At 39.2% G+C, this 21,294-nt stretch overlaps 1 protein-coding gene and 1 pseudogene across 2 annotated transcripts in view; both read right to left on the bottom strand.

Moving 5' to 3' along the window:
- Window positions 1-21,294, bottom strand: part of WWOX (WW domain containing oxidoreductase) — an 887,845-nt gene that overhangs the window by 268,284 nt on the left and 598,267 nt on the right. The window lies entirely within an intron of this gene.
- Window positions 1,058-1,176, bottom strand: LOC118611597 (annotated as a pseudogene).

Genomic DNA, 21,294 nt, shown 5'->3' with positions numbered 1-21,294 from the left:
AGGGTAAAGATTCGAGAGGCAGAGAAAGGCACATTAAAAAGTAATACAGGAAGGGCATTTTCTGGAACTAGAGGGATGCTAATAAGTTCAGAGCGGTGCTGGAAAGGCCCTTTGGGACTAGGAGAGGGTCCCAAACAAAAGAATATTCCAGGCAAAGAAGAAAATAAAAGGGTATACAAGCCTATAGTTGCAAGCAAACATTGAAATGGCGGCCCTGTGGGAAGAAGCAGCAGTAAACAGGAGTAGAAAATGTCTAGACAATAATCGTACCCTTTCTTATTTCTCGTGTTTGTTTTGCAAGGACATGGTTTCCTAAGGAGCGAAAGAAAATGAGAGAGAAGTCAATCTAGACAATATAAAAATAAAGAAAATATATCGAAAGTGGAGGACTCATTATGATAGCCTCAAATATTCAAACTAGATACAAAAGGAGACAGGCAAGGGGCTGTCATTTTTCAAGCCCTGACGCCATGCCTAGAAGGGCACTGGGGTTTAACAGACATAAAAGAATGCCGTCCCTCACTTTAAGCAAAGAGTGGTCAGGAAGGACCTTTCCCCTGCCCCTCACACCCCAGTTATAGTCTGAGTCATTCCATTTCACCTCTGTGTGCCTTTGTTGGGGAGGTGCCCTGTCAGCCTGCAGAACCTCCCTTGTTTGTCTGCATAACTGCTGTTTACACACCAAAATGGGGATAGGGTCCCTTGATTCTAGAAGCTTCTCTAACCTTAAGGTCTGCTTTGAGGGCTCCTGCTCTGGCTACCAGAGAACTCTGAGGTTTTTCTATCAGTCTCTGCCTGTGAGTGCCTGAGGACAGAGATGACATTTTACCAAGCTTTGTCTCCAAGCATAGGACTTGGCTTAGAATACACAAATGAAGTAAGCTTGGTTCATCTCTTACATCACTTCCATCTACTGAGCACCTCTTGCCTTGTGAAATCAGACAGGACCCAGGTGTGCTAACGGGCTACTTTTGTCTGTCTGTCTGTCTGTCTATCTGTCTGTCTGTCTATCTATCTATTTATCTATCTCTCTATCTATCTATCTATTTATTATTTATGCCTACAGCACCTGGTCTTCCTAGGTGGGCTCCCATCCAGGTACTAACCAGGCCCGATTCTGCTTAGCTTCCGAGGTCAGACGGGATCGGGCTTGTTCAGGGTGACATGGCCATAGACCACGGACCGTGGCTCCACTGGGGCGTGAACCCAGGACCTTGTGCATATAAAGCAGACATGCTAACCGCTATACTGTGGAACCACATCTGGACAACTTTCTAATCCTTGAATGTCCTCCATACTTGTCTAGATTCCACTATGCTCATTGCTAGTAGAGAATGAGTGTGGCAGAGGAAACAATGACAGGCAAGTGACAACGGTTAGCCAGAAGCAGAAGGCATTCGTTAAGCAAGGAAAGTAACCTATTTTATCTAAGACACACTTGTAGGCCTGGAATTTTTTTTTTTTTTTTCAATATCGTTGACTGCTTAAATATTGCAGACCATGATTTCTCAAGTAGGTAAGACCTTCCCTATCCCATACAGGCCATAACAAAGAACTGAAACATAGTCAAGAAAACTATGCTCGCTGGTGTATTTGTGAACATCGATTAAGAGATAAAAATAGTTATTATTGAGAGGCTATGGTTTTTTTCTTTTGTCTTCATTTATGAAATTTCTACTGGGGCATTTCGATGTCCTTAGAAGACTATCCAGCAGTAGATTCAGAATCATTTGTCATCTTTCAAGTTCTGAGAGTCTTTCTTGACCAATTTAGAAAAGAAGGATGTTACAGCAAACAGACAGCCCAGCTGCTAATGACGAGCAACAGTTCAATATTTTATGCCACCTTAAAAAAAGTTTCAGTAACTGAAGGTGTTCTCACATTAATTCTTTGCATCAATTATTGACAGAGAATTTAATTTAAAGGCAACTAGTCAGTAACCTAGGGGTAGTGTTTTAAATAATTTATAATTGCTGCATGGGTGTAATCATATTGCTATTGATTACGATCCAGTCACTTCTACAGGTCCAGCAGGTCTTATGCTAATTACTTTTAGTGAGATCACCTTTTTAACTCTGTATTCCCTGGTAACAGGATCTCATTATAAAAATAATTTAATGAAGTGAAATCTTTAAAAGTCTTTGCAGAGCTGGGGGAGGGGAGGAGGAAGACATGAACTTGGGAGAAAGGCAAGAGTTGACAGCATTATGATGAGATTTACAGATAATAAATCCTAAATTTGAAATTGCATGTTATTATTCAAATATCAGATGAGACTGAGATAACAGGGGTGGAAAACAGTGAATGGGGGAGACAAAAAAGAGAAGAAATAAATGAAGAGGATTGTAATATTGTTATTTCTGAGCAAAAATGTCTATATATCCTTGAACTATTCAACCCTCTGGGATAAATCTGATTTACTGTGAAACAGACTCACAGCCATTTAGAGGAATTTAGGAGAAACGCCCTGTGATTTACTGAAAATGCGGATGAACGAGGCCCACTGTGTGCTCCCTTGTAAAGCCTTGAAATGTGTGAACCAAAGAGGGGTTCATTCTCTTGGTGGAAGGAGGTTCAGTATGAGGTGGTACAGAGATGCATCTAGCTTCTTTATGATAATAGCTTTGAAAGCATACTGAGTAGTAGCAAAAAAGGCATAAACCCCATCATTACCTATACATGGTTACCTTGAAGAAGACTTAAGTTCGTATTTAGGTAAAAAAAATGGTGAGTGAAGAAGTGATCCTTACATAATAGTAGAGGTACTCAGCTAAGACATGATCAGGATGTTGGTTTGGGGAAAGAATGTGTTTGGAAAATATTGGTGAGTGAGCAAACCAAATCCGGGCAGCATCTCTCTTCTCTTTCTCTTCCTTTGCTCTCTTTATCAAAAGAGCCACTACAAGGGCTGGTTGCAAAGGGAAGTGAAAGCATTGGCACCATTTCGGGGAAGACAGGAGGTCTGCCCAGTGCTTACAGTGACTTGTGGACCAGCCATCCTGATTGTGGGCAGGGGACAGCCGCCAAAGATCCAGATGGGATGGGAGGGATGCTCGTTAAGAAAATGAGGGTTTAGAGTAACGGAGAGCCAAGAGGTCAAATACGAGTGTGAGAAGAAGGTTTTCTTTATTTACTTTTGTTTGTATTACTTCTATTTATTCTTAGGGCTGTCTTTTTAAGTAATCACATTTCAATAGCAAATTTGCCTCCCTTACCAAATGTGCATATGTGCGCATACATATATTCGCTTCAAAACTTATGACATTGGCTTCATTTAGAAAAAAAAATATCTGTGTGTGTGTTTGGGTGTGGGAGTGTCTCCCCAGGAGTAATAAAGTCTTTGCGCCATTGGCTTTAGATTCTAGAAAATTCTTATTATTGAGGGAAGAGGAGAGAAAAACAAACAAAGATCTATTTTCTGGAAAAAGAGATATAAATTGGTATATACCTAATTTAATTAAATAATTTGGGTAACTTATAACGGTAGACAGTAATAGAAAATTCATCCTAGAGTACAGACTTTCTCTAGAGACTGCAAATGAAACTCTCTTTCTGAAGGTGAGAATTACATATCTTTAGACACATCTTTAGACCAGCTACTGTAATAAACGTGGAAAGAAACACAGACCTGCATTGCACAAGTTTAAAGAGAGGAAAAAATAATATCTGCAAAAATTGTCACCTGCCCACACTGAGAGTTTGCTAAAAAACATAATTCTCACTTAAACCTAACGAAAAGGAAACAACAAATTTCTAGCTTATTCCATTTCCTCTGGGCCCATTTAGTGCTTTCAAACTTGGCTGGGTTTTCTCCTGCGTGGAGCCACGTGGATACAGGCCAGTTCTCATGGTTATTATAGCGCGCTGAAATATATTTGAAGCTGTGAGAGTGAAGCATAAACTGCCGAGAGCAAGAATTACTACTCCGAGGCACACTGATTCTACTTGAGTTTCATTGCAGACCCTTAGATAGGAAACCCTGTTTGCAGGTTAAGACTTCTGACCCCTGTACAATTCAGGAGGCGGCAAAGATTTTTGGTAAAGGGCCAGATGGACAATATTTTAGGCTTTGTGGGCCATGCTGTCTCTGTTGCAAAGGTTCAAGTCTGCCATTGGAGCATGAAAGCATCCATAGACAATACATAAACTAATCGGTGTTGGTGAATTTCAACATAATTATGCTTATAAAAACAGACAATGTCTGTAATTATCCAATTCCTGGTACAGAGTCCTACCACTTTATTGATTAAGCCATATTCCTGAAAGGTGGGACCGAGAGTAGAGTCCACAGCACAGCTTTTGGCAAAATTGACTGCAGATTTGAATCCAAATAGGAGCATGTCCATTGAGAAAAGGGAGGAGGCTAGGCTAGGGGTAAAGGTTGGTCAGTTTCTGAGGTGAGTTGAGGGTAGGAAGTTGAGGGTAGGGTTGAAGGGCTGACTAATGAAGGTTTCTTTAATTTTAGAGGTAAGGCCACCAGGGGGAGGTGGCAAACTGTGGGGCTTGGGGAAAATGAAGAAGCTTGAAATAGCCACTATGAGGAACAGAAGAGAAACCAGACTAAGTAAATAGGATTACTAGGCAGTCTTGAGAACACAGTTGAGACCATGAGCTTAAAGGAAAAAAAAAAAAGGAAAATCGGTATCATCCTAGAACTGCACCAATAGCCCAGTTAGTGGCAGAGGGTATAGAACTAACCCCGGGCTATTTTGGGGAGACAGATTCTATTGTCTGTGTTGTGTCTAGAGATGAGCAAAATCTTTCTACCTCAAGCCACAGACATATCTCAGGAGACTTTTCATAGCAACATAAAAATAAGTTTTGGCTCCTTCAGTGGGGAGATATTTAAGGCCATCATCAGAATGAAAGCTTCCTGCATCCTCAAGATGAGCAAACAAAAGTGATCTTTGAGATCAAGAAGAGAGGGGAACTGGGATCAGAGAAAGGCTCCCTGCCTAGAGCTGTCAGTTAGCACCAGCTAATAGCACCTCATGGGCCTTACAATGTGAGAAACTAGATTGTGAAACAATAATGAAAAGACTAGCAGTGATGCCTCACAACAATAGGGACTCGATGGCCAAAGAGGCTGCCATTGGGTGGTTACTTTACTTGGAATTCCAGTTCTGAGAAGAGAAGCAGTGTGCTCATTCTGGCTGAAGCGAGTTCTCAAGTCACAATCAGAAAGCGAAGGGAAACACAGAGCCCAGAATTGCCCCCTATACCTCTGGGAGGGTTAAGCATTTTATGCAGGCGTCAGCATCTTTACAGAGCTCACCTTTTAAAAGGAGCCGGCTTTTTGTTGTAAATGGCACTGACACTACAACAAGAAAGTTCATTTCACAAAGATGATTCATTAAGAAATAAAATATTCATGGCTGACAGCTTGAAGGATCGCCATACAGTTATATTCTAATGCACCTGTCCTCTCTGTCAAGTCCAATGTGGGATGTCAGGTCGCCAAAGTTTTATTTAGAAATTGTTTGTCAGAGTGAGCTTTCTAATGTGAATGAAAAATTCATCCCCTCATTAAGAAGATTTTACATGAAATGTCTAGGATTTTCAATGAACACTAGGACATGAACCAATTACTGTTAAACACTTAAAGAGACAGAGTCCTAAGCTCACTCAGCAAAACCCTTAATTGCACAAATGTGGAGAAAATTCAACATCCTGAAAGGCAAATGGGAATTTTGATTTGGAAATTTTCTTTTCTTTTGTCACATCTGGAAAACCCTCATCTTTAAAAGACTCATAGAAATTCAAACACAAGTATGATATAGAACCTACCCACACATCATCATACCTGACCCTTTCATAAATACGTCAGCACCAAGCAATGGAATTTGGGATTTTCGGCCGCTTGTTCAATTCCCAAAGAAAAGGGTTAAAATGTCCTGGAGAGTTGCTGTATTGTTTTTAGCTATTTCTTAAAGGTTTCTGTTTGTTTGTTTGTTTGTTTGTTTAACACTCTTTGTTGCCTTCATTTCATTCCTACCTTACTTTCATAATTTACGTGAATGTCAAACAGGTGCCTTGGAAGCAAATATATTTAATGATTCTGATATGCTGGAGTTGGGAGAGAGGGGGGAAAAACCACAACAGATTAAAATAGGATTGAGCTGCATAGAAAGTCAGGAGAAACCCACTAGGGAATTACTTGTATAATGAAATAGCATTTTACAGCTATGACAATGGATTAAGTTGACATTGAGATTCTTTTTTGACATACGATCTAGTTCAGCTTAATCTATGGTAGAAAATAGTTCACTCTCCAAACCAAGCACTAGACTCAGGTTCCATTCCATATATATATTGCCCCGCTATATATATATTACGTACACACACGGCTAGAATGTCACTTCCAATTTCAGAAAAGGCTTGAGATTGACAATATGAAAACTGAAATTTCTCCTTCTCAACCCAGAAGATTCTATAAACTTTAAGGATTTCATATTTGCTTTTATATTATATGGATGCTTTGGTGAACTAGTTGAAAGAAAAAGTATCCTTGACCTGATAGCTGTTCATTAACATCCTATAAGGCTCTAATAATGCTTTCCAAAAATGGAGGGCTTTGAGTAAACTCTTTACTATACAGCTGATGTAGATGGGAACCAGAATTCTAGTCTTTCTTTTTGTTTAATTATAGCTGCCTCTGCAGTTTTTTAATATATATTCTTTCTCTATATATTTTTTCTTGTGATTTACATATAGTTCTTTTTTATGTATGTTTTTCTTTATAATATCTATTATATTTCCTAGAAAGCAATTGGACAATATGTGCCAAGGGTCTCCAAACACTTTAGATGAGAGAGAGAGTTGTAGGCATCTATCTTTAAAAATATATGCAATTCAAATAAGGAATTCTGTACAGGGATGTCCAATGCTGTATTAGTTAAAACTGAAAACAATGTAAATGTCCAAAAGAATAGGGAGTGTTCCTTTGCCAAGCCACCATTCAAAAATCACATTTAGAATTTACTTCTCATATAATATTGAGTAAATAAAGCAGGATACTGAATGCATTGAATGTTTTGAGAGTTTTACAAGGCAAAAAATAAATGCATTTTTAAAACAAAAAGAAAACATAAATGTTTAAAATGGGCATGGGCATATGGGAAATGTTTTATTTTCTTACTTTTACTATTTTAATTTTCTACCCTCATTCCTATACATAGATGTAATTAACAGACAAGTCTAAATACAGTCAGACTCTACATACTGCATATCGATGCAATAGATGAGTGAGCTGTTTTTTAAAAAAATACATACACCTAAATAAAAAGGAGAAAAAATGTGATTCTTCTATTAGGTAAAACTAATTATCAGTTTAAAAAAAAGGTTTCCCCTTCATCTTCTTCTATATGTTAGATATTAATGTATTGAGTTATCCCAATGGAAATTGTAAAAACTATTTACATAAATTCTCCTGTCTACCAAATTGCAACTTGTTCAAATAAATCAGACATTGAACCTCTGGTTTCTCTGAATTTTGGTGAGCAGAACTCTACGTTAGAAATTGCATCCAATACATTTTTCACAATCTGCCCATAATTAGTTTCACTGGGAAAACTGTGAAGAACTATTTTGCTGCTTTTAAATTCATAATTTTGGTTCAAGAGCCCAGAATAAGATGTTTAGACAGAGTGAAAACTATTTTCTAACAAATCAATATTAATTTATCTGACTGTTATGGTCTCAGGAGCCAAAAAGTGTTCTTGCACTGAACTGACAGGAAAGATTTTATCCTGACCAAATGTTATTCAAATATTTATAAGACTGGATAATTTAGTAAAGAAAATACAGATGGAAGAAGGCAAGAAGTTTTGTGTGTGTGTGTGTGTGTGTGTGTGTGTGTGTGTGCTCCTTTCCCATTTTCAAATGACAAGAACTATAAAAAATAGGTGGAGACTGATTAGTGATCCCCACCTCCCCCCGCCCCGCCACCAATGAGCTCCTTTAAGAATTAGTTGACCATCTAGTGTACACTACAAGCTAAAGGAGATCGTGAGGCATTTCAGCAGTTTTCATGACATTCACCACGGGTGCCATTTTGGTTAAGAACAAAACACTGTGCTGTGGAGGAAATAACTTCCCGATGACTCGGCTGATAGCCAGATGGCATGGCAGGGTCTCTGAAGATACAAACTGAGACTAAAAGAGCAGGAAAAAAAAAATGTATTGAGGATACTTCTCATTCATTACTTTATTTAATTCTCCCAACATCCATGAGATAAGATTTTGTGTGTGTTTGTGAATTTTTTATTGGAGTAAAATACACGTTCAAAAAAAAAAAAAAAAGGACAAAGCACATTTGTGTCACTAAATGAGATTTCGCAAATTGAACACACTCAGAACCCTGATTGAGAAACAGAACATCAGCTCTATCTGAGAACCTACCTCATGCCCCCATCCAATCTCTACTTATGACTTTTAATACATGGATAGTTCAATTTTTATTGAACTTGTAACAAATATAGTCAGAATGCACTCTTCTGTATGTGCCTTCTTTTTCTCAACATCATGTTTGCGAGATTAATCCATATTCTTGGGTTTAGCTGTGGGTCATTTATTCTCATTGGTGTGTAGTGTCTCATTGTATGAAAATGCCACAATTTATTTATCCATTTGACCTCTAATAGACATTTGGAAAGTTTACAGTTTAGAGTTATCATGAATAACACTGCTATACATATGTTTGTACTTGTATTTAGGTGAACATATGTATACATTTTGAGCATGCATATACCTAGGAGTGAAATTGCTAGGTGATCAGAAATTATTGTGTTTAATTTTATGTAGATACTTTTAACAAGTCTTCCCAAATGATTATACCAATTCATATCAAGGTTAACTGAGGTCATAAGCATAGGACCCTAATTTGACAGGACTGGTGTCCTTATAGGAAGAGGAAGAGACACCAGAGCCCTCTTTCTCTGCCATGTGAGGAGGACACACTGAGAAAGCAGCTATCTGTAAGCCTGGAAGAGGATTCTCACCAGGGACCAAATCAGCCAGCACCGTAACTATGAGAAAATAAATTTCTATTATTTAAGCTTCCCAATCTATGGTATTTTGTTAAGGCAGCATGAGCTGACAAATAAAATTATCATGAGGCGTTTCTCTTCTTTAAGTAAAATTTTTATTTTAGAATCATTCCAGTTTTACAGAGAAGTAGCAAAGATAGTACGCAAAGTTCCTGTACACCCTTCATCGTGTTTCGTCTAATGTCTACACCCCAAAAGACCATGGTACATTTGGGGCGATGGATGAAAAGGGGAAGAGATTAAGATGTACAAATTGCCAGTTATAAAAACAGTCCTCGGGATATGAAGTACAGGATAGGGAATATAGTTAGTAATATTGTAATAATTCTGTATGGTGTCCAATGGCTACTAGACCTATCAGGGTGATCACTTCATAAGTGATTTAATCCCTAATCACGACGTTGTACACCCAAAACCAATATAATATTGTACGTCAGCTATACCTGGAAAAAATATTTTTAAAAAGAAACAACTAAGAACTTAACATTGGTACATTACTGCTAAGTACTCAACAGACTCTATTTGGATTTCACCACTTTTGTGCTTCAGGATCCAATCTAGGAAATCACTGGATTGCATTTCGTGTGTTTTATCTCTGTTTCACTGATGAGGAAAAGAGTTCAGATGGGTTACGCAGCTCAGTCAAGTTTGCAATGCCTAGAGATGAGGTTAAAATAATTTCAATGCTAACAACACTTCATCACTGTTTTCTGTGCCCTTTTGTGCTCCAGGCATGATGGAGTCCCGTTCAACAACTAAATAGCTTTTCCTGAAGACCCACCAATTTCTGGGCCTCTGGGACGCCGAAGCCTTCGGTTTAGTTGTAATTCCTACGCTGAGGGCGGCCACGGCAGCACGTGTCCTTCAGCCTTCAGATCTGCTGCTTCTTCCTAACCCTACCTCACTGTTAACGCCCCACTCCTGTCTGCGGCACCCATGCTGAGCGGGCGTTCAATGAATCTTTGCTGACTGTGCAGGTGCCCAAATATTTAAAAAACATTGTGGCCTTGTAAACACTTGATACTTAAGATATATGGTGTCAACATGTCCTTTTCCCACCTCTATGGGGCCTGGGATTATTTATTGGGAGGCATGTGTGATGAAAAAGACAGAAGGCAGATGGTCAGCCTGGCTCTGCCAGATTGTTGTGCCATCTTGGGCAAGTCACTTACCCTCTCCAGGCCTGTAACCCAGGAGCTATATAATGGGGATACTAAGACTGTATTGTTCTACTTATGGTTATCAAAGGCTTTTAAAACTGGAACAAACTGTGCACATGTCAGGAAATGTTGGCCTTGTGAAATAACAGATAAAATGGAGAATGCTATTTACCACTGGTTCTTTCTAATTTCAAAAAAAAAAAATGCCTCTATCCATAGAGTCACTATAGAAACTATCTGAGCAGAAGAACTATTCTGGGGTAGACAAAAGAGAAGGAAAATCATGGATCATTCTATTATTTATTGAGTGATTAATGGAGATCCAGCATATCATTTACAAATTTTGTCTATCTAGATTTCACACCATGGAATTAGGCAGAATGCAATGCAATATGACAAAATTTATTTAATTATGCTTGATTTTAAAGTTGCACAGTGATTGCCTCTAGAATGTGGACCTTCTTTCTTGTACCCAGCAAGGCACCTACCAAATAATAGGCACCCCAAAGTTTTTCTTGCATGAACACTTAATTTTCAATCTAAATGTCTTGGGAACTTTGATTTTCTAATTTTCCTTAAAAATATATTGTAGTCAAAATCTATATATCTGTTTACTACAAGTTCTGGTCTTCAAGAAAATCTCGACTAAATTAGACTGGAAACTTTTTCAGATTTTGTTTGCGCAGTGGTGTCTATGTAGACAAAATTTTACAAGAAGCTCAATAGACTGGAAGTGGAGACACCAAATTAGAAAAAATAGTCTGAAAAACAGAAACAGGGTTTTATAGATACTTCTGAGCACATATCACACACCAGAAGGGCAGTACTCTGTATTGTGAACTGATCTCAACTTAGAAACATACTCCTGTGATGGGGAAACACATTGTCTTTCCACTCTCAATACATCAAGTGCTTTGAAATCATCAGCTCCCAGTGGTAGTGTTGTCAAGAAACAGCGGCTCGCACTTTCGTGAACTCTCAGACGGACCGCCGGCGAGAGTACATCAGCCAGTTAGGCAAGCGAATTCCCTCGCCAATAATAAATAAGGAGCAAAGGGAATGAAGATGGGCATTTTGGCTGGCTTCCAAACACGAAAACCTGCCTACCCACCTTCAAAATGATGCAAGATTGCAGTTTGTTTAATGTTCATCTTATGTGCTTAATTACCGATAGTGCTTGACTAATTATTTCTTGTTTTGTAGACTATTTAAATAGAGAAGGAAAGTAACTACAGACTTTTGTGTACTGAATGAGGATTTGTAACTCATTTTTGTAATCGCACAATTCCCGGAGGGCTTCATTACAAACACGAAAGAAAATAGGATGCTAAAAGCAGGTGACAGTCTAATTTCCACAGGTACAGCTTAAAGCATTAGAGTGAAGTAATGGAAAATAAAATAAAAAATAGCCTTTAGATGTTTCCAACCATGTAAAGTGTTTTCATGTTAATAAGACAGAAAACTGCAAATGCAGCAAAGACATCTCTGTTTGGTACTCACATCTTTTCTGACACCCATTTTGATCCAACATCTCTGCAAGATTATGAAATAAGCCACAAAATAGACCCCAGTTTTCTTACTCACAAAAATAAGCGTTTGGCAAGTTGCATATGGCATCACCAGCTTAAATCATCTGTTTTCACTCTTTTAATATATCTATGTTTTCCTATAAATTCTTGGTCAATTGAAACCACTGAACAAGATTTCAAAATGTTTAGAAAAATAAGAAGCTTAAGCTAAATAATAATGCAAGAGACCCTATAGATTCCAGACTGTTGGAAATTTCTTCTAGGCATCACAATGTTGCCTCTTAGGCAGAAACTAGGTTTAAGTGGTTATGAGATAAATCGTCATTTTGGTTTTAACAGTTGACTCTATGTCCAGGATAATTTTAGATGTTTGGGGATGGGAGGCAGAGTTTGAAAAATTATGAGTCATAATCCTGTCCTTAAGGCATCAATAAACTAACTGAAAATTTGAAATAAAACACTCAAAAGAACAGCATTATCCCCATTGTGGTTGTCATCACGAGGGAGCCACTATCTATCAAATACTTGCTGTGACTCGAACTGAGATGCCAGCTTCACATTGCCCACATTATCACAGCAACCTTCCAGGAAAGTGCTGCTGGCCCCTTTTCCAGGTGTGGAAACTGAAGTCTATCGCCTTAAAGGCTATGACTCTTGCACTCAATCTCCTTGATTTTCCTCCAGGGGTTTTTCTGCTTGAACAAATACTTAGGATTATAGAAGTTAGAACTTGTTGCCTATAAATTTCAAGAAAACATTTTCGGCAGCACAGTTGCACAGAAGCCAGACTGCTGGGTGTTGGAGGGAAGGGGGTCATAGAGGAAATAGAGGAATAGCACAGATAACATTGACTGAACCCTTACATGCACCAAGCAGTGTGCCGCATTCTTTACACACATTATCTCATTTCCTCACGACAACCCTAGGTATTGGTGTTAATAATAATCATAATATAAACTACCATTTGTTAAGTGCTAGTGTGCTTTGGAGAATGAACCAAGCTCTTTATCTGTACTATTTCATTTGCTCTTTTCAAAACCTCACAAAGTTGTTATGATTATCATCGTCTCTGTTTAGTAGAGGAGCAAACTACAGCTTAGTGAGGTTAATATGCCTCAAAGTTATGGTGACAGAGACAGGAATCAAACCCGGGGGCCTTTGTGCAAGGCCCATGCTTTCTAGTGCCGTGCTAGAACACCACTCAGCATGCCACTTCTACTTATGGTAACTCAGACAGGCTAAGTCATCTGCCCACGGTCACACAACTAATGAGCTGCGGCTCAGGATTCTCTTCCACCATCTGCCCCCTGTGCATCATGCTGCACTCCCAAAAAGGACAGCTGCTCGAGAGCTGGGCAGCGATATACTAAACCCCTGTGGATCCCCTTTGAGCACATACCGGGTATGTTAGGAGTCTAGAGGGGACCTTGTTTCTCGGGAACTTCCTCTCTTATGTCAGGGACAAATGGGAAAAGATCCCTGAGAACCTATAAAAACAAGTCTAATTCACTTGCTGTCAAAGAAGCAGGCAAGGAGAATCTGGAATTGGACAGAATTGGTTTTGAATTCTCCCTCATATAGTTGATTATCTGTGGGATCTTATGTGAATTGCTGAAATTTTTGGACTGTTTTGCTTGACTGAAAATTGTACACCAAAAGTATCAAACTACCTATGTTGCTGTGGTAGAGTGAGTTGGACATTATATATCCAGGAGTGTTCCTAGATACATTTATTCTACAAATATTTATTTATTGTCTATTATGTGCTGATCACTCTTCCAGGCCCTGATGAGCTACGTAGACAAAAATCCCAGTATTATGAACTTCTATTATCCAGGGCAGGGGAACGGACAAAAAGCTCAGATATGTCTACATCTATGTCTGTATCTACATGATGTAATAAGAAGTATAAAGCAGAAAAAGGGAGAGGCAGTGCAGGGTTCAGGAGGTAGGCTGCCCTTTTTAATGAGTGGCAAAGAAAGACTTCAGTGAGAAAGCGACATTTGAGCAAAGCCCTGAATTTGGAGAGGAGTGGCACATGGTGCTACGTAAGAACATTCCAGGCAGAGGGAACAGTAGCGGCAAAGTCCCAGAGACAAGAGTACAGCTGGTATGTTTGAGAAAGGACTGACGTGGAATAAGACAATAGGAGAGAAGAAGCAGACAGGTGAGAGGGAGGAGGCAGGCAGACATCAAGACCCTTATATCCTGTTGTGAAGACTTAGCCTTTTAATCAGCCTGAAATAGGATACGATGAATAAAGTCAATGAATAAAGTTGGACTAACTTTTCTGGCTTCCTCCCCTCTCTGAGTAAATTGGAAGATGAAGGAAATGTCTAAATGTTAAGACCTTCTTCATTACTGATCTGAGCTCATGACTCAGTGCTGACCTGAGAGGGCTTTTAAGGAAAAGGATTTGTTTCTAAAAGAGATATTTAAATGTCCTGGGGCCCTTCCAACCAGCAGAAATAGGAACCATTTAAGTTAACAGGCAAAGTAATAAGACTATACAGAGGAAACTCACATTTTTATACTTTATGCCTTAATTTTAAGTAGAGTTACAAGATTTCCTGTAGGAATTCATAGTGTTATCTTATTTTATGCCCCAAACTAGAAAGAGCGTTCCACTGGGTTTGCCAAGCTGTTAAGATGAAAATATGTGTTTGAGCACAGCATAATAGATGAGATGTTTAAGGCATTTCCTTTAGATTTTTGGTTAATCTTCTTTTAGTTAATTTTCTGAGATAAAATCCAGTTATAAATAACCTGAGGGTACCCTAACTGGGCTGTTCTGAGAATGGCAAATCTTTAATAGCCAGAACTTCTGCCTTTTATGGATCTCTAGGGGGAAGCAGTACTTTGAAAATTATCCAAAGCAAAATAAGTCAAAAGCATTAACAAATTAAAGAATGGAAAAGGGAGAAGAAAGAGGTGAATGAGAAAACTTCTTTGACATTCACAAGGCAGCAGATCTTACCCTTGAAACTCCTTTTTTTTTTTTTTAAAGGAGTCAAACATTCAAAATCTATTTGTGGATTATAATAGAGAATTGGTGAGTTTCTGTCATATGAGAATAACGTGAAATTCATCCTTTTTACCAAAGGAAAGTAGAGTAAAATCTAGACAACATCCCAAGTGCAGGAGAAAAAGCATGATCATAAATAGTCTTTACTTAGACTGTGCTGCAGTAGGTAAAACCTTAAAATAGGAAGTTTCAGAACTGCTTTTAAAGAAGGCTAGTGGAAGAAGAAAGAAGAAAAAAACAGAACCTTAAGTGTTCTCCATTGTTACAATGTAAACTGAAATTTATAAAAGGATTATAAGGTAGTGTGTGCAAGGAAGTCATGTAAACTAGTTGAAATATGAATATTTCCTCAGCACAAACAGAGTATGTTGGCTGCCATCCATCTCTGGTGTATATGCTATCACGAAGTCTGTTCATAAAAATAAGAGAGGGTGGGAGACCCAAAGGGGGCAGAACTCAAAACAAAACAAATCTGTAGGACTAGATAAGAGAGGATGATTACTCCCAGGTACTCAGAGACTACAGAGTATCAGGAGAAAGAACTGGAACCAGTGTCTACAAAGCAATAAGAGAAAGAGAGCAGAAGGATCCTTTTTTTAAGCGATGAGTAAGATGCCCTACAAACCTGTAATCTGTCACCAATTGTAGGATTATCCAGGACATGCAGGGCCTATGCTGACAAGCAAGCTGAAAGGGTATACAGAGTTGTAATCGAGCAGGAAATTGCCATGTAGTTTACAGAAACCAAGTCCTGCTTGCGAGTTTGCCTCTATCTTCCTAAGCTTCTGTAAGAGGTGGCTGGCAAAACGGGCTGGCGTTCTGAGGATACCTACCTTAAGATAAGGAATGTGAAAAGTCAGGAAGATGGGCAACGTGAATTCTATATAGACAGAAAAGAGATGGTGGGGGGGGTGGAATTAAGTAGTAGCTAAAACATCTTCTCCTGTTGATGTAAAGCTGGCCAAATAGAGTTGCCTTATAAAAAAAAAAAATTTCTAAGCCAAACAGAGTAGACACTTGAAAATTAGAGAAATACTAATTTGGAACAGATACCAGAAGACTCTCATATACTGAGAATAATAAATGCAGAGGACAGTTTATGAAGCAAGAGTTCTGTCACCGGGGCCAGCACACGGAAGTCTTTAGCAGAAATCTATTACTTGATTTACCAGAAGAGGTAGAGACCTAAAGAAGCAGTGAGCATGAAGCAATAAAATTAAAGTTGGCCCTTCCTCCAAAAGGTCTTCTGAGCTGCTTTAACTGGTGCAAGCTTCCACCATCCTTGAGTTCAACTAGAAAAGCCAGACCCATATTCTCTTCAGAATCCACTGAGCCTGCTCAGCAAGAAACGATGGTGTGTTTAAACCATCTTTTTGAAAATTAATTAATTAAAATTAATTAATAACATTCTCAGAAGCATGGGGTGTGGGGAGATTCCTTTAAGAGGCCATCTCCTCAAAGGCATTTGAGGAGTTGGAAGCCACTGGAGTGGAGAACCATGGCTCAAATGCGTGTTTTTTTTTTTGTTCGTTTGTTTGTTTTTTATGGTTGGATCTATGTGCTTGAAGGGGAGCTCTTAACCTCATTGAAGAATCTAAGGGATCATTTACCACCTCCTAGAGAGAGACTCAATGGAACTCACTTCTAGTCTTGCATCTCAACCAAATGCATTCTTGCGTAGGAGGCCTGCATAGGTTATGCGCGGAATGCTTAGGTGGATGTTCTGCCATCCCATGATTACCTTACTGATTAACTAGGTTTAGCTAAAAAAATTAAACATAAAAAGGAAAGAAAGAAAATTTATTCTGCATACAGACACAGCTGAAGGTGTTTTACTTTCTCTCCACTGCCAATGTCTTTCACTTACTTGCCATCTGAACCCTGAGTGAAGAGTGTCCAGCCGCCTTTCGCCATTACTAACATTGAGCTCTCCCTACGTGACAGTCACTGTAGCAGGTCCTGGGCAGGCATTAGCTCAGGCTCAGAGATCTTTAGTGATTTCCTTAAATGGACTTAGTTGACTGGTAGCAGGACCAGCACTGCAATTCAGGGGAGCAAGACTCTAAAGCTTTAGCAACTGCTGTTCTGTCTGGCCCACCCTACCCACGCTGCCAGCCCCTCACTCTCTCGAGATCATGCCTGTTCAGTCCTGAGCTCTTGTTCAGTGCCTTTTCTGACAGTGCTCTCATGAAGTCTCTTTCTTTACCTTTAGAATATTTAGAATGCTTATTGCTCTGGGGAGTATACTGTCCCTTGGCTAAGTGGCACTAGAATGGAGTCTCCAGAGAGACTGGGACCTTATCATTGGTTATTCCTCCAGATATATTCCAAGGACCTAAACATAGGGCTTGGTGAAGGAAAGGAAACCTCGAGATATTCTGAATGAATGGATCTCTCCCAAAGGCTAAGCTTGTAATTGGCTAAACAATTGGCATTCTAAACACTTCTGCTAGATGGTAAATATTTGTGCCGCCATTAAAAAAATGTGTAAGGAGGCAGTAAGTTTGATGAGCAGAACTCTGAGAGTAGGAGCTAGTCCCTTCTTGGTTTCAATTAGGAGTCATAGGTTAGTAACTAATGATATTTGAAGCCCTCTACCTGTAATAAATTTTTATTTTTTTCTTTTTCTTTTTTATGGAAGTATAACATACATGCAGAAAAGTATACACATAAGTGTGCATCCCAAATTTTTCACAAACGGAATACACCCATGTAACTAACTAAGACTCAGATCAAGAAACAGGGGAGGACCAACACTTAGATAGGAATTTGTTTGTAAGGTAAATACTGATGCTGTAAGAAAAACCAAGATGGTGACTCTGGAGGACAAAGAACAGGGAACTCAGAGAGCAGCTGGGAACAGTGTGTGCCTCGAGCCTCTAGCATTCGTTCTAAGCTAGTATGATATGTGAAGAAAAGAATGAGAGAAAGAAAGTGGGAACTTACTGAATTCCTACCATGTGCCCATGGTATTGCAGTTAAAACTCACTTAAAAACAAAAACAAACAAAAATAAGGAAATTAAGTCTCAGAAAGGTTAATGCACTTATTCAGGGCCACGGGCACCAGATCATACTACAGTCTTTTTATTTTCCACTCTAACTTAGTGTCTCACTATTAAACCTGGCTTTCCCTTTATCCTTCTGCTTTAAAACAGGTGGCTAATTTCATAATTATGATATTAGCAATAGCTTTAATAATAAAATTGTTGAGTGCTTACTTTGCAACAGGTATTTTCTCCACGTTTTTTTCTTTACCTCAATCTTACTTATGAGAAAACTGAGACTTAGCGAAATTAAGTAATTTCAGCAAGTTCTTACATTGGAGCCAGGAATCAAACCCAGGAAGCCTGGCTCTTGAGGTTGGACTGCTAACACCTCACTGGACTGCCTCTGAAAGCACTTGCAATTATGAACAGAGGAGTTCGGCTTTTCTTTCTTTTTAATTCCTCATCAGATAGGACATGCAATAGCAAGTTTTAGAACACACTTCAAAGGCTGGTTAGAAGGGCTGATGGAGATTTGTGCCATGGGTCACAGATTGCCTCCATCTCACCAGCTGGCCTTTGAAGAGGGGCATTCTGGGAAAGGGCTTCAAGGCCATGGTCGGGCTCGTCACAGGACATGCCTGGGAGAAAACAGGTTGAGTGGCCGGAAGGGGGTTATAGTCATTTCTTGGTTTCTTGGTAAGCCTCAGTTTGAGGTTAAGTAGGAGTGTCACCACAGCTCCAGAAGCATCCAAGGGTGAACTGGCTCCTTCAAGGCTGCCTGTCACCTGTGACTCACCTTGGACCACCCAGGTGCAGAAGTGTCAGAAGCTGTGGTGGACACAACCATTAGCTTAATCAAAGCCTGCGCCAACCATTCAGTTGTCCCCCTGGCACTTTGCAAACATCGCAAGGCTTTCATCCAGGCATCCAGACTCAAGTTCATCCGCTCCCCCCTCCTGCCACCCAGCCTTGGTTATTCAGGAAGTTCAGCAGTGCATACAGGTTGCAAGAACAAGGACAAAGGCAGAGGGAAAAAGGCTGCCTCTCTTCCTGTCTCATGACAGCAGTTAGGATTATTATTTGTGGCTGCCTCATTAGGAGAAAAAAAAACAGGAATGTTGGAAATTATTACATTCAGTGTTCATTCACTCGATATTCGACAAATATTTACTGAGTTGCTTCCGTGTACAATTGGGGGTAGTGTTTTTAATCATTTTAGCTAGAAATTTATTTCCCTGAAGAATTATCCATAACCAGGAGTCTATGAGTCCCTGGCTGCTGGGAAACTTGAGACTTTTGAAGTCTTATTTAGGCAAAACTGGGCAGGTGGTTTCAGATTTATAAGCACTGGTTGGATTGGTGGGGGTGAGGATGAGTTGAGGAGAGAAGAGGAAGGAGTATTATATGTGTAAAAGATGAGATTAAAAAAAAAAGCATATAGAGACAATGTGACATCTGAAAATGAACACTGAATCATGCATCAGGAGACACTGTGTCTGTTCTGGCCCTGACCATGATGGTCAGTCACTCAACCCTAGACTTCAGTAGTCCCACCTGTAAAGTGGGAAGGTCAGAGGAAATGTCCTCTAATGGGCCCCTGTGACACCAAAATTTGAAAAGCTGGTAATTTTGAATTTATACACATAGCTTTATATGTGAAGTTATATGTTTTCAATGTATAAATCTGTATGCTTCAAAAACATTTTTAAGAACGAAATTATTGTATCTGCATACAGAATATGGGTTTTGCATGAGACACAATTCTGTGAAATACTGAGAAAATTACTTGCAAAGTCAATGAAATGTATTAAAATCACATCTATTAAATTTCAAAAAGTTAATAAATATTGTTCTTTTAAATGCTATTTTACTTAAAATTATTTAAAAATATTAGTATATATATATTTAAACTTAAGACTCTAAGAATGGACAGACTTGACATGTGTCTACTCATTCAGTCATTGTCATCTCTATCATTGTCATTGTCATCACACAAAACAGAAACCAGACTATTGGATGTCTATGGAGAGAATCTTGAGGACATCACCTGTCTTCCAGAAAGCCTCCGGTTTAAGAGAAGTAAAGCGACTTCCTTCTCCCTGTTTGATGTTGGAGCCACACTCTGAAAAAGCACTTAGACCTAGTCTTACATGTGGACAGGTGACAGATAGATGCTTTGGTCAATGATTTGTAGTTGATGTAAGAAGTCTCCTGGAAGACTAGAAAGCAGATCAGTCCAGGAGCTTTAGATCTGTGTCACTCAGCTTTCAAACCTTTAAGCCCACATAAACACAGGCTCCTGAGATGTGATGTAAATGATAAATTCCATATTCTACAAATGTAGTAGCCCCTCAATTATTCAGAAAAGAGACCCTGGAAGATGGAAATGAATGTACATATACAAAGTGACCCCCAAGTAAAATGGCTGAACCTCTGAATCTTTCTTCTGTTAGTTTTTGGCTCTGTTAAAAGGCTATATGTGACCAAGTCCTGTTTAGAAAATAAAAATCTACAACTATGCAGCACTAATTCATCTAAATCAGGGTGGAAGATGCATTAAAAGTAGGCCACCACTCCCCACATCCACAAAAATACAGCAGAATCCGTAATCTATCACATACCTCTTCAAATTCATTTTCAACGCACCACTTCTATTGGCTGTTAAAATCAACCTGACTTGAGTCAAAAAATAAATCTTATTTTGCATCCTTGATCTAAATTGTTACTGGATGAGGTGGGAGGGAGGGCTGTTCATGCTTCTTGGGAAAAAACCTGTGCTGATAACTGTAGACAAGGCCATTACAAAATAAGGATGTGACCCTGTGAAACCCAGCGTGAGTATGGAGAAGTGACAGGCTAGGCGTCAGATAACGGGTGCATCTGGGAGTGACTGAGGGTTGTCAGACCAGCCCTTGGTCTCTCCTGGAGATCTTTCCAGCTGCTGAGAGCTTTCCTCCCAAGCCGGGTGCCAAGATAGAGCTCCACTTTGACTGGCTTCCTCAAGACCAAGGAAGGCTCATACCATCCCCACCTCAAGAGTCCAGAGGGCCCTAATAAGCTGATGGTTGACTAGAATCTATATATAATTTTAATTGGCTATACCAGAGCTAAGATAATTATAGCCTAAACTAATGTAATCTAAACTAATGTAATCTAATGTAAATAAATAAAAATATTTGCAGTGGTTATCTCTGAGTGAAGGAATGATGGATAATTTTAATTTTCTTCCTTTAAAAAAACTTGGTTTTGTATTCCTGACTTTTTACCAATTACTTGTGTGTGAGCATGTGTGCAAAAGGTCTGTTTTACTAGAAAAAAAAGAAATGCCAATTTCCTCAGGATATAAAAACACACTAAAAAGAATGAGAATGAGAGAACCAGCTTATGTACCTGTCAGAGTGGTCCAGCTCTGTCCTCCACACCCTGGCAGACTCACAGTGGTCGCTGTTCGAGGGCGTAGGATACATGACTTTTGGGTGTATATATTGTGTCAGAGCCTATGAACATTAATATCAGCACCCCTTCTCAGCCATTATTCATTCCGA

The sequence above is a fragment of the Rousettus aegyptiacus genome, unplaced genomic scaffold, assembly GCF_014176215.1.
Source record: "Rousettus aegyptiacus isolate mRouAeg1 unplaced genomic scaffold, mRouAeg1.p scaffold_m13_p_14, whole genome shotgun sequence".
NCBI lineage: Eukaryota > Metazoa > Chordata > Mammalia > Chiroptera > Pteropodidae > Rousettus > Rousettus aegyptiacus.
Note: the sequence above shows the minus strand (reverse complement) of the source record. Positions and strands in the feature narration are given on the sequence as shown.